The sequence below is a fragment of the Lycorma delicatula genome, chromosome 4 (assembly GCF_047948215.1).
Source record: "Lycorma delicatula isolate Av1 chromosome 4, ASM4794821v1, whole genome shotgun sequence".
NCBI lineage: Eukaryota > Metazoa > Arthropoda > Insecta > Hemiptera > Fulgoridae > Lycorma > Lycorma delicatula.
The window spans coordinates 50,848,953-50,864,224 of NC_134458.1; the positions used below are offsets into that span (position 1 = coordinate 50,848,953).

General features: G+C 29.0%; 1 protein-coding gene across 1 annotated transcript in view; it reads right to left on the reverse strand.

The window, feature by feature from the left end:
• Positions 1-6,757: 6,757 nt before the first annotated feature.
• The window catches only part of LOC142323387 (uncharacterized), a 208,246-nt gene continuing 199,731 nt past the window's right edge, over positions 6,758-15,272 (reverse strand). Inside the window, exon 9 of the mRNA XM_075362947.1 lies at positions 6,758-6,989. The gene's annotated coding sequence lies outside the window, so the exon portion shown is untranslated. The remainder of the gene's footprint in view (positions 6,990-15,272) is intronic.

The following is a 15,272-nucleotide window of genomic DNA, read 5'->3' on the forward strand; positions in this document are numbered from 1 at the left end:
CTAATCTAACGACTATTTTAACTTGCTCATTTTCCCAAAATTTAAATCACTTTTTGAACACTAGTATATGTATAAAGGATTGTCAATGTTGAATTTAATAATTAATTGTTTATGTTGAATTATCAGTGTTCTGTTTGTATGATGTTTTCTGTCATACTGACATCTCTGGTCAATGGTTACGGATGACTAAGTAAACCACGTATAGTATCAGTTGCTCCATCAGAGTTACCTCCTGGCAATATAATGATTATCATTCCCACTACAATTATGAACAGAGTGAAGATATCATTTGTAGAGCTGAATATCATGTGAATTTTTTCCCTAGTCTTACTGATGTGTCATAGTACATTTGTTTTATGAAGAAGGCATTGGATCACTCAATCCAATTTTTCCCTAGTGGACCAAGAATGTAATGCTTATTATCATTGAGAACAATTGTATTATTTTCAGAATCAATCTATATCTCATACTAGATTACGTACATGTTTCTTTTTGTTATCTAATAGGCAATTTTGAAAGATTGATTAACCCAATTTGTTGATGATTCACCTGGATCTGTTTAAAATTTAAATAATTGTATAATTATTTTTAACAATGCTGAACTTTTTTTTACCGTTGTTATACTTTGTTCTGCAACTGGGAATACAAACTGCTGAATAATAAAAAATAAATAAAATGTTTAATTTAAATTGTATAAATAATATTCCATAAAAATAATACCTTTCAATGTTTAAAATTTTGTTATTGCCAGATGTTACCTCTGCACTTGCCAATAATAAAGGGCTTAGACTATTTTCATCTGATGCATTTACATTTGCATCTTTTTCCAATAGTATTTTAACACATGTAATATGTCCACCTTTTACTGCTTCATGTAATGGTGTACGACCCCCCACTGGCACTGGCAGCTATAAAATAAAAGATACAAATATCATAGAATTACTGATAGGTAGTAACTAAATTTCACTATCATAGTTTTTCCTTTTTTAATTTTAAAATTTATAAAAGATAAATAACCTAAATATTGGCATGCAGCCACACAAATATTACATTTCATTACAAAATGTTTTAATTAATTTATCGTTATTCTTTTAATGTAAGTAGATTTAATGTGTAGCACAATCTTGGAATGTGATAAAAAAACATATTAATTTTTTTTTTTAATAGAAACCAATATCTTAATAGCAAAGTAAAGAAAGAGTAAATATATTGTAAATAAAAAATGTCTCTTCATAAAGAGCATGCACTGATTTCTAGTAATTGTCTGTAGTAGGTGTTTAGATATGATTTAGTTTGTAGGTAGGGTTGATTAACTTAAATATGAAATCAAACCATCCGTTGTATCAATAAGCGCATAGAACAGAATTAAAACTTGTTAGAAAATTTCAGTTGACGGTAGTTTGAAACTCTTGAATCATTGGCCTCATTGGTTGAAACCTTCCTTGAAGAGTACAAATTCACATTACTCAATTCTGTGTTTAGTTGGTGAAACAGGAGGGAAGGTAATGATATATTAATGAAATTTATTCAGTAGGTCTCCCTCCAAAACTTTTAAGAGAGAATTTTATCGATTCGGTTTTTCTGAGTGATTCTGAAAAGGGTCTCGCTTCCGTAGGTGACTTCTGGCTGAACTACAGTTTTATAATGTTTAAGTTTTGTTTTAGTCTTTAAGTTTTTTATATATATATATTAGCTATGGTGTGGGAGGGGGGGGGGGTTAATGCCACTATGTATCGCATAGAATTTACAATCGATCACATGTTTGGTGTAATATACTACCATACTTTTACCCCGGCAAGGTTAGAAGTCATTAAGCTGAGGGCCTATCTCCCCACATCATTATCATAACCCCCATTTTAATTATGCTTCAACCATGATCATTATTCCTTTTTTTTTCTGAAGTTATCTACCAATTTATATAAATAAGTTTTATTATTCTATGTGCTACTTTTCTTTTTCTATTTCTTTTATAATTACTGTTTTCATGAATTTTGAATTAAATTCAGATACGACTTTTGCTGTTGAACTTCTGTTTTCCTTATCCTTTTTTCTGTGAATTTCTCTTTTATAGTTGTTATTAAAAATGAAATAAAGATTTTTATTTATTTGATGAACCAGCAAATAATAAAATATCTAGAATTAAACCTAAGGAGGTATTGAACCAAGGTGGCATATTATTCAACAATTATAACAAAAAAGGTATATATAACAATGCTAACTGTTAACATTAATAATGTAAATTAAGAAATATGATTATGATATTTATAAATATAAATATAATATTTATAAACTATTTATAAACATTTATTATCAAATCTAACACTAAATTGCCATTTCGATTGTTAAACAATCATTATTTTTGTTAGACACTAAAGGAAGTGTATATATTAGAAAATAAGCCATATAAAACAAACAAAAAGGTAAAAACAAACAGATCAGTTGTTTTAACAGCTGAAAATCAGCTGTTAAATAATAAAATAACTGTTAAATAAAACAAACAACTGATCACTGTTTGTTTTTACCTTTTTGGTAAATCAGCTTTAACAGCTGATTTTCGGCTGTTAAACAACTGATTTGTGACGTGTTAACTACTAGACCAGCCTGGTGGGCCAAATAAAATTTGACTAAAGTGATTTTGATGAAATTTGGCACAGACTCGTGTTAATGAGCAATTTATTGGTAAAATTTTTGGGGTCAATATCTCCAGGAAGTGGGGTTTCTTTGGGGTCAATTTTCTTAAAATTTTGCAAACATAACACCACCTTGCTCAGTACATGCATACATGCTTAACTACCGTCTTTAAAAAAAAAATGTTGCCCCGCCAAATTCTTCCCTTCTTCAGAAATCAAAAAAGCTATTTTTATTTATTGCATATTTTTTAACCCAATTTTTTTTGTCTTCCTAGGTGTAGTAGTATTACCCGCCGGGTTGGTCTAATGGTGAACACTTCTTCCCAAATCAGCTGATTTGGAAGTCGAGAGTTCCAGCGTTCAAGTCCTAGTAAAGCCAATTATTTTTACACGGATTTGAATACTAGATCGTGGATACCAGTGTTCTTTGGTGGTTATGTTGAGACTGTACAAGACTACACTTCATTTGCACTCATACATATCATCCTCTGAAGTATTATCTGAACGGTAGTTACCGGGGGCTAAACAGGAAAAAAGAAAAGAAAAAGGTGTAGTAGTATTAGTTCAAATGACCCAAAAAAAAATATGTAGAGGACAATATTGGAGGTAGGGGAGCTGATCAAAGTTTAAGAATATTGATTTTTTAAAACCTTTTTTTGTTTATTTAAACTTTTAATTTACGATAAAATTTTATCATAATTTACCCCCACCCACCAAAAAAACAAATCTTAGATAATTTTTTATCGGTTGTACATTTTCAGTGGAATTTTTTGAATCTCCTCATTTATTGTAGTAAACGTAGACAAATTAACAAATTTTCTTTAGGAGGTGATTTTGTGGGTGGGGGAGCAGAAAAAAGTAAAAAAATATTGATTTTTCAAAACTTTTTTCATGTGTTATTTTTCACTAAGTAAAAATAAATAATCAATACCAGGAAAACAACTACTTTATTGTCAGTTTTTTCAACTTTTAAAATGTTTATTTGTGTTTTTTTTTGGTTTATTTTAAATAAATTAAAAATATTTATTTATATTCAGATATCAATCATAGTATCTCAATAAATATTCAGTACTACCGCCTACTGTTGAATATATAATCTTTTACTACCATACCAATCAAGATATGATCAAAACTACCTACGTGATAAAAAAATAATTTATGAGTTAATTATTTTAAGAAGTTTGTAACGGTCAAAATCATATTTAAAGATTATTAGTGTTTACACTTCCATAAAACCACACCTTAAAATATTGTACTATATTCAAATTAGTAACATTATTTGATGTTTTTTGCTTATTTTGGGAAGTTTTGGCTGGCAAGTGACAATATGTTAACTTATTGGGCTAAACAATTATTTTCAATTGTAAAGTTTTACCGGCTAATACATAATCTATTGTAGAAAAAATTTCCCATTTTCACCCTCAGTTTAAGAAAGATTACAGTTGCTAATACAACATAATTTAGTAATATATATGACATTATAAAAATTTATTTCACTTACCTTAGCACCATGATCTAAAAGTAATTTAACAATATTAGCTGCATCCTGATGATTTTTTAAAGATGATGCTAGTTGCAATGGTCGTACCTTCATTGCCCCACAATGACAATTTACAATTAATTCACTATTACCACATGTTCTAGAAAAATCGAGAACATTTTTTACTTCATTATAACTGGAGCAATGTATTGCAGTCATTAATCTTGCAGCAATTTCACATTTATCAGTCTTTACCCATTCTCCCATAGTTGTTTTGTAAAAATTCATTTTGCTATTTTTGATTTTTTATAACATAATAGACTTAAAATTAAATAATAAAATTAATATAAACTAAATAAAACTTTTTATTAGCACCTGCTAATAAAAAGTGCTAATAAAAAGATAAATATTTTCATCAGAATGAAAATATTATACCGCAAGAAATAAATGCTTATCATAAAAGTTTAGATAGGTTTAAAAAAAATACACCTTAACACTGAATAACTGTGATATTTTATGGCTAAATAGGTTTATTTAGATAAGAAGTGGTTGGTATTTGGTTGCACTGAGGTTTTTTATTTACATTATCAGGAAATGTTTGGTGGTTTAATACTTATTAAACTACAAGATAATATTATACATTAAGCCACAAAACTGTATATATGTTTGCAGTTGTTGAAATTATAAAATCAGAAATTCTAACACATTTTCCCCTTAATAAATTATGTTTTTGTCTTTAAAAAATTACTATTTAAATCAGTAAATCAAATAGTGTAATTGCCATGCTATTTGAAGTTTATTTTTTAATTAAATAATTTACAAACTAATAGAATTTATTTTTACAAAGAACAATGTAAAAAATAAATATAAAAAAATAAATAAATTATTATTTATTTATTTATTTTATAAATAAATATAAAATTTAATTTACCCTCAAATATTTAAAAGCAGTAAGATTCTTCATTGACACTATGGTGGCTGCGTAATGTTGCAGGATAGAAGCATGGAATAATGGCAGAACAAGGTCATAAAAGGACTTAAAAAATGATTTTTAAAGTTACTTAATGTAAAATAATAAATTTTTGTTACTTTTATTTAGAGTAATTTTTACTTTTACTTTCAAATATTCACTTTAAATGTCATACTCTATTAACTATAGAATATTTAAAAATATAAGTATAAGTTGTGGAAATGTTAAGCATAGATTTATTTTTAAACCAAAATTAATGGGGCCAAACTGTTACCTGAGCATTTAGTTATCCAAGGTATGGTCCGTTTATATAAACTTGACTGAGCAATATTCTACTGCAGTTTAAACAATAATGCTATAAATTAATTAAAATGGTTTTAAAAAATAATATGAAGATGCTACAAAAAAAAACATCAAATAATTTTCACTTGAGCCCTCTACTCTACCTAATCCTCCCAAACAGTATTTGAATGTGAGGTAATAGAGAGAGAACATTTCTGCGAGACGTACCTTAAAAAACTCTCAAAATTGTTGGCCAGATCAATTGTAATCTAGTTAGTTTGCAGCCACCCAACTGTTTGCACAAATGGAGAACCAACTGGAAAAATTATACAGCGAGTTAAACTTTAGCAGAAACATTGCAGAATTTAATAGATTCAAGGTTATGACTGAGGGGTGGAACTCTGTTTCTTTAGAGATTGATGCTGGGATTTCTGAATGTTGTGTTGCTACCACTGGTTGCAATGTAGGTGTTCAAATCGGGTTTTGAAAGGTAATATTTATTTACAACAAGTACGAACAGCATGTATGATTTTAATTGTTTGTGTTCATTTAATTAAGCAAAGATCTTTTAAAACCTAATTAGAACACTAGTGCCTTGTCTAGAAGCAGAGCTGGAACAATCCAGTGGCAGTCTCTGAATTAGCTTAACATAGAGCAAAAGGTGCAGTAGGAATGTTTTTTTTTCTTGTCTATAAAGATTCAGTAAGCCACTGACTGGTAGGAACTTTCACATTGTGGTAGGAAATCTGATGAGAAAATAATACCTGATAATGACCCTTTCCAGATGAATCGCACAAATGAAATTAATGCGCATCAGTTTTTAAGCCCTGAAAATCAGGACCGCTAAAAAATCAAAAGTATACAAAAGTATTGGTATATAGTCCCGACTTAATTTTCTGTTGTAACACAATATATTTAATTGAGAAATATCTTGAAAATCTTTGTACAGCTTTCTAAGTAAAGTAAAAGTGCAGGCGACGGTCCTAGTTCTTGCATGGAACAAATGTAACTTTAAAAATATTTTTATAGGTTAGTTTCAATAATTATAATAAAGATTAAGCAAACGTAATTTACTGTACAACATAAATGCAATATACATTACAAGCATTATGTAAATTTCCAGAGAAGAAAGTAAATCATACATAGATAACATTTACCGCTTAATAACTTTATCATTATCATAACCTCTACAATATGTCACTGAAATAGTTTAAGATAAATATGAATTATTAACACAAGTAATCTGTCTTTATCATGATATAAAAAATAAATTTTAACTTAAGATTGTATACATATTCTTTTCTGACAGAATCACTTCTACTTAAAAATATTAAATGTTTAAAATATATAAGAAAAGTAAGTGTGTGTGTTTATATTTAAAATATATAGGCAAAATCATTTAAAAAATTATATAATTGTACTCAGACACCATCATGTATAATTACATTCAAAATTGTTTTACACTTCATGTCGCTAAATGCATTATTTGAATTTACAATAAAAACCTTTGAACAACTAAGTTTCATTAAAAATATCTATAATTATTGGTGGTGCTAATACAGGTACTGTAGTAAAGTTGAATTCTCCAGCAGATTAGCAGTTAACAATAATGGCATGCTTGATATTCCTGTAAATAAAACCATTAAGTTAAAGCCAATTCATGAACACAACATAAGTTATAATAAAAGTAGGTACACAACAATAGATATATAAGTAAATAAAATAAATAATTATACTGAATCGTACTAAATACTAAATTATACTAAAAAATTAATAAGTGTGTAAGAAACAACACACACACACACACACACACATAAAATTTATAACAAACCAATTATGTTTATCAAACTGATATTTGAATAACGGTACTTCTAGAACTAAAGTAAATAACTGTTTTCCAATTAGTTTCCTTCAAATTTCTTAAAATTTGTTAAGATATTTTAACAGCAACATATGTTTTCCGTCAATATATTTCAGAAAAGTTTTAACGACTGAAGATTTAAGTTCTCCATTTATTTATTTACAACAACCACCTAAAATTAAGAATAGTTTATGACGGTATACTTAGGTTAAGAGATGGCTCTAAGAAGATATATGCATGTATATAGAGCTATTTTGTCTGTTTTATGTTAAATATTATGAAAACTGCAGGAAATGCAGTTCTGTGATCAATTTTATTTGATTTTTGAGGTTAAAAGTCATACAAAACCATCCGGTTTAACGCCAGAAAGTTTCAGTATGAACTCATTTCACCAGGAAAACTGAAATACAGGAAAAATCTTTCATTAGCTGTAACTCGATAACAAAATGTTTTTTAGATATATGTTTGTATCAATGGAATGGAATGCAAAGTTGGCGGGAGTTTATTACTCCCTACTTTATCGCAGAACCTGGACAGAGCCCCTTGCTGCTGGATGATTCTAATCGGGCTTGGTTTTTTAAAAGGGTTATTTTATATCTCGGGTCTAATTTTTCAAGTTTTGTGTTATTTTAGTGAATTTAAGACGGATTTAATTGCATTCCAATCCGTTGTTGAACCAGTGTTATCGAACCCATTTCATGGGCCGACCGCGTAATTCCCCTTCAGACCGTCCACTGAAGTCCTTTCGGTGCTAACTCTTAATAGGCTAGCAGGAATACGCCACAACGGGGCACTAGCTATGAGGAGGGAGCAATGCGTCCCCTTTTCCGGAGGAGTCGCAATTGCTGGGTTATTTTGTCTTACTGTAAGTTTTTTAAAAAGGAGAGGTTGTGTAGAAGCTCTTCATCCGCTTCTGGTATGGCTGCCCTTCAGGACGCATCTCTGCTGGGCTCTGTTCCGGACTCCAGTCCGTGATGTTGAGACGAGTGGCTGGTCTTCCTTCTTCTTCATCTTCATCTTCTCCCTCTTCTTCTTCCAAAGACCTCTTCGTTCTTCTTTGGCCTGCACTTTCCAAGAATTGGTAGTTTGTATCAACGTTCTCAAGTAGAGCTTATTTCAAACTACAGTATATATTTTTTTTTGAAAGATTTATTGCATCCTTGCACCAGTAAGACAAATACATAAAATCTGTATCCAAGAAAATATGCCATAAATGAATATCTAATGTAACTGCTCTGGTTAAATCCATCAATGTAAATCGCTTCACCTTATAAAGAAGTATCTTTATTGCAGAAATTCTGTAATACTACACGCTTATTGTCTGTTTTTCTTATAACTAATCACCTAAGTAAATATACTAATGAACAGTAAATGTAGCATTATTTAGTTTCATACTAAGGAAAGATAAAACAAACATTCCCCGAGCTTGAATAATCATAAAACTAAATTAAATGGGAATCTGTGGATTAAGACTGGAAAATAAAAACAAAATCACACAGAAGATGCTAAGATTGTCCCTTTATGATGCATGTAAATCATTATTGGTCAGACTCGACCAGAGAGGGAAAGGCTCACCATTCTTCATTAAAGAGCTTACTATTTGACTAGACAGGAATGATCCGGTAGCAAATCAAATAAAATTTTACGAATGGTGATCCAACATCCCAAGAATTGTACACTCTGAGGAGTAAACTACTAATTGAACTTAGACATTACCAAGATTCAGTAAAATTTAAGTACACATTTCATCTGCACCCCAAAAGCTGTTACTGTAAATATTATGCTGTTACTTGTTAACCTATCAAAATGTCTTAAACACTGAATTTTGAGTTCTCTTACACGCTTAATTCAGGCAATGCATTCATACTGAGATTTTTTTGTTAATTTAGATAATTTCACCTTATGACTCGTTCATAAATGAAGTTTTGAAGCAAACGTTTTGCAGCTGTCGATGGATGTAGGCTGTTAAATCATTTACATATAATGAACACATGAAGGCGGTTTTTAATAAATTTTATAGTGTTGTTTACAGCCAAAGAAAATAAAATTATAGAACATCAGTACTTTAAGGTACATTTTCCAATGTAAATGGTTCTGAAGTTAAAAACATTGTTCTCAAGGAATCTTACTATGAAGCCCAGAAAATTGCCATCTACATCCCATTCTATTCAGCAAGTCAATTTGTAAGCCTTTTCAGAATTGAAGAAGACAGCAAACGTGGCACTGGGATTCAAAGTATCCAATAAAACATTCTGCTTCAAGATTAATTCAGAGATCCAAGGGAGATCTAGCACTTCAAAATCTGCGCTCCTCTGATTCACCATTAGCCGGAAAGAATTTCTGGTTTCTTGTTTAAGCAATATCAATATTGAATCTCAACATCTTTATTTTCTTTCTTGTTGGTATCTAATTTTTTCTATTTCTTTCCTGATTGATTGTTATCAAATTTCTCCTTCAATTGTTTCTTTTAAACATAAATAGAATAGGAAAGGTGATAAGACTAATATGTCTGAGAAAAGGTTTTCTGGCTTTCCTAAATTTCAGCTTACCTTTCTAGATCTCTATCTTATCACAGCTACCGAATTCTTATACATATTCTAAACAAATTTTCTTTCTCTGTATTTCAATCCTAATATCCTTAACACATTTATTCGGTTAGACAACAATATGTAAAAAATTAATTAAATTAAGAGCTTTCTCAGCTAAAGCAATCTGACCGGATGAAATTTTTAGATGGTTAATTGAGTATTTAGGTGGTCTTTATTTTAATAAGTTTTCCCAGAGTATGCCGACTGAGTATTTTAAACTCAATATCAGTCCCTCAGTTATAAAAAAAATAGTTTTCAATTTCTTTTACTCATTTTTTAAGCGAACAATTTTCTGGGAATTCAATTAAAGCATTTATTAAATACAGAATTTCATCCTGTGGTTTTACATTTCATTAATCCATTCAAAAATTAAAGAATAGAATACCAAATTTACTTCAAGTTTGGTTTCATGTACATTTTTACACAATCTATTTCATATAAAAATTGTTTACTTTTGAATAGTGAGTTTACATCCATCGACTGACCATTAACCTACTGATATCATCACATCCATAGGAATGATAAGTTGATCGTACTTTAGCAGCTAATGAGATAAAAGAAAAACTGACAGGTAGTGCAAAACAAGAAATTGATTAATCCTTTTAATGCACTCTTCTTCTTTGTACACATTACAAATCTATGTAGAAAAGCTTAATTTTTAGGTAGTCTTTCTTCTAAATATAAATTTAGAATAATTTTTTTAAATCTTTTTTTTGTTTTTCATAGCCTACTACATTAATCTGAACAAAATTAATTTTTACATCCTTAACATCTGAGAAATATAAGAGTTATTTTTTAAGATCAGTCGGTAAAAAACTGTGTACAGATTACTTAAGTAAATATTGTGCTCAATATTTAATTAAAAATCAATAAGATTACGTGGTTGAGCTTGAGCTTTGAATAATTCATCCTACTGTCATTCTATACTTTTGAAGAAAATAGCCTTTAAAACTTACTTTTACAGTACTTAAATGTTAAATTTCCCAATGGCCTTTACTTTAGAGATATTCCTTTTAGTATATCCTTCACAGCTATTGAAGATCGATTCTGTTTGGTGATTTTAAATGAGTGTTTACATGAACCCTTTGTCATGTTTAATTGTTAAGATGATTGTTAATGATAATTGTTACTGATGATTTTAAATGAGTGTTTACATGAACCCTTTGTCATGTTTAATTGTTAAGAAGTGGACATATTAAAATGATCCCTTCTGTAACAAGGGTAGCCACCAGGTACATCCCCATATTTGGGCTACCAACCCCGGATGTCCAACCCAGTATGCCAGTGGAACCAGCATGTCAAAGCAGAGACCAGAGAGCCCTATGAACCGACACAAATGGACACCTTATTACAAGCTTGCCATCGCAGGGAGCAGTGAGAAATGAATTGATCTCTGTTGTGTAACAGAGATCAATTCAAGCTGTAGTAGGTGTCTACTACAGCTTCAACCCTGGTCGCTATATCACCAGCACAAAAGATGGTTAAACCAGTTTCCAAAATCCGATCTGTGTATCGATCTGAAGTTGAAAGTAAGATCAGCATTATTAAAAAAGAACGATCACATTTTCGAGGAAAAGATTTGGAGTCCCGCTAGCCAGCTATATGTTTAGTACGTATAACTGTTATTGCCCCAGATGGTATATTCCAGATATGGAGATGATCTACCTCAGGGCATTCTTTTTATTATTTTTAATTTTTTTTTTTTTAAGTGTAGAATTAACGTAATTAACGAATTAAGTAGAATTAAGTGTAAATTAAGGTAATTTAAAGAGAATGAAAAGATGATTGTCATTCATCTGTTTGTCATTTTCTTTAAATTGCCCTTTAAAGAGCAATTTAAATGATTAGATGAATTGATTATCACAGATTTTTTTTTAATTTAATAATTCCAACAAAAAAAAAAATAATAAAGATCGTTGCTGCTCAATTTTTATAATCTTAAGTATAATTAAAATCTTAAGCGTAATACCATGATGTTTTATTACATAAAAAAATAATAAAATAAAACAATGCAATATAACCTACTTTTGTTTCTGGTATTAGCTAAATGAATGAATTTTTCACTACTTTTCAAAATTCTTTAATTCTCTGAAACAGTTAATTTCATTATGATATCATAATATCAGAGGGCAGGGGAGAGAGAGAGAGAGAGAGAGAGAGAGAGAGAGAGAGAGAGAGAGAAAGAGAGAGAGAAGTAAAATATCTTGATTTTTATATCAATTGATTAAAACTCTGTCCATATATCAATATTTCAAGTACAATTGGTTAATTTTTTTTTTTTAATTTTATTTCTGTGACATTTAATTATATAAACATAAATTCAGTTTGCCATGTGATAACAATTTTTATCTGAAATTTAAAGACAAGAAAAAACTTTATTTGGTAAAATTGACAAAAGTAGGGATAAAGAGATACAACTCCACTAGGACCAGTATTATTAATGTATCATATAAAGCGCAAAATAAACCTATAAAAACCATTTGTCCAAGTGTGCCTCCATAAAGTTCTCTTGCATGGACTTGATACAACTCTATCTTTGATGTGAACTGTTACTAAATAGAAATAGCTTACATCATTTTTATAGATCACCACAGGTGATCTATATTCACAGTATGAATGTATGTACTAATTCTTTAATTAACTTTCATATTTAATTGAAAGTTATTTTTGTATTTTTATAGAGATATCGAAGCTTTATTACATGTAGTCAAATCAAGCCTTGGTTCAGGAGTACTAGCGATGCCGGTTGCATTTAAAAATGTTGGCCTTCTGCAAGGGTTTTGGGAACTATATTTGTCGGTTTACTTTGCACACGTATAAATTATCATTTTATCGTTCCCGATTCATTAAAACTTGGTTTAAACTTCATCCTTCATTTTCTATAAAAGTGTCTCTTCCATTCAAAATATGTGGAAGGGTTAATATCATAAAATAATTCAGCAGTATGTTGAATATTTACAGTTTATATACAAATACAATATACAGCAATATATAGAACTGTGTAGAAAAGAAAGTAATTTACGAGCAATCTGGTAATAGTTGTAATTATTAAAGAGAATGAATTAATAATTATTTAATTAATTACTTCCTGGTACCATTGTTTTTATTATATGGAACACAGTTAATACAGTGAAACTCCGTACAAGAATAGCAATCACAGACAAAAAATATTCCATAAAGTGAATCATTTCAATCTCTGGTGTAGGGCGATGCCAAACTCAATATAAATGTGTTCACATAATTATAATAATGAATTTATTTTTAACGTTTCTTATTTGCGATTAAAAAATATTTTAGCTCAGCAAAGATAGAAAAACAGTAAAAATAAATAAAAAATGTTAATTTATTAACCGCTTCAGAATTATCAGTTTTAATTATTTTGAGAAAAGGTAAAACCACAGACAGATTAATTTAATTAATAACTTGAAACTTGAATTCTTGAAACAAGCAGACCCCTCTTTTTTGCTGGCCACAGGTCATAATTAGACGCGAGTGTTAAGTTGTTTTAAGTGGAGTTAAATAAAATTTAGTTCTAATCATAAAATGTGTGTTCTGTGTTAATATATTTACTACGTTTTTCACCTGTTAAAACTTATCCGCAACTTAATTTACTGTTGTAGGAATAATACTTTAGTATCTATAATTCAGCCTACTTCATTTTAATTGTATACATGATTCATTATATCCCTTACAGAATTGAGGTAATTTGTATAACATTGTTTCAATACAGAAAGACAAGTTAATTTGTTGTTATACACTAACCCAGTCTTTATCATGGTTATAGCGCTTGTAACATAAGTTGCAAGAATGACCGATTACGGTTTTCTCTGAGAATGATTTCTACATTCCTGTGGTGCAGTGTTGTCTGTAGGGCTGAATATTATCTGCATTTTGGTAAGTTTAGCAGAACGATATGATACAACATATTTGACCGATGAAGAAGACAACATGAAGTCTCACTCAATTTTAAAGGTAAGCCTTAATTCAATTTATAATTTTGTTAAAACAAAGTTACATAGAACTAAATAAATAGAACTGTCACCAAAATAAAATTTAATAACTTGTTGCTTACTATATTCCAGAATATTCAAAAACTAAATTATTTATATTTAAATTTCCTCATTGCCGAATCAATAGTATACATTTATATATAAGAAAAAAAATTGCCAGTTTTTTATTTCCCAGATAAATAGAACATAAATTATACTTTCAGGTAAAATCATATCAGTAAATGTGTTACACACTTAAAAAAAAATATTTAGGATATGCAGAAACAGTTGAAGCAGTATTTATGTCATCGCCACATGAAAGTGTCAAATCTTGTGCATCATTAAGTAGGTGAGTTGAAACCTACATTTATTAAAATGTATTATATTAAATATAAAAATATATTATATTTATTAAATTATATTACGCTAAAATATGAACAAAATTAATTTAAAACTCACTAATTTTATTTGTTAAATGAGGAAGATACTTTCAAATAAATCATGTAATTCTTTCTGTTACAACGATTGTTTATTATAAATGATTAATACTAAATGATAAATTATTCCACTGATTAGATCTCAATGAAGGTAGTGCTTATCTGTAAAAACTTACCCACTTTATCAAGCAACATGAAAAGTTACATGGAGTTTAATTTGTTGGGAAAAGTTACAAAATAAAATTACACATAGCTCGTTTTTGCCAAAAGAATTGGACTTTATTTTTTGACAGAATGAAATCAGAATTTTATAACCAACCATATTTATAAAACTGCATAAATACATTATCACATTTTAATACTTTGTTAAGACTGCACAAAATCTACATGTGCGAAATTTATATACAACAATCCTTAATTTAAAGGATTATATAATAATAATAATACCTTTATTATTTAACAGACAATCACTGTTAATATCACTAAGATATTAATGAAAAACATTATAATCTTTCTTAAAATAAAATATCTTACACTTGCACAAAATGTAATCTCACAATCGTGAATTTTATATATGTCTACATAAATTCCTTTGATTTCAATGGAACATTCCAAATTATAAAGAAGAAAAATCACAAACATAATTTTTGACATGCAACAAAGATTCATACGTATGACTTCAAAAGATATTACAAAGATTCATACGGATTATAACATGACAAAGAATATTCGTAGAGCTCACACAACAAAGATTCATAAGTATTAAACGTAACAAAAAATATTCACAGAGTTAAACATAAATCCATTCAGGTGTTCAATTCTTTAACACAAAATGAAATGTTCACATACACAATAGCTGCTTAACACAAACTCGAGAAAAATATGTATCAAAAATGTTTTTTACATAATCGTGTCATATACATAGAAAATTAAATGAAATGAGAAAAGATGAACATGTGTAATTATGAATGTGAAAAAAACAATACAACAATCTCAAAATATTTTTCTTTTTTTTAATAATTAAAAGTTCTTATT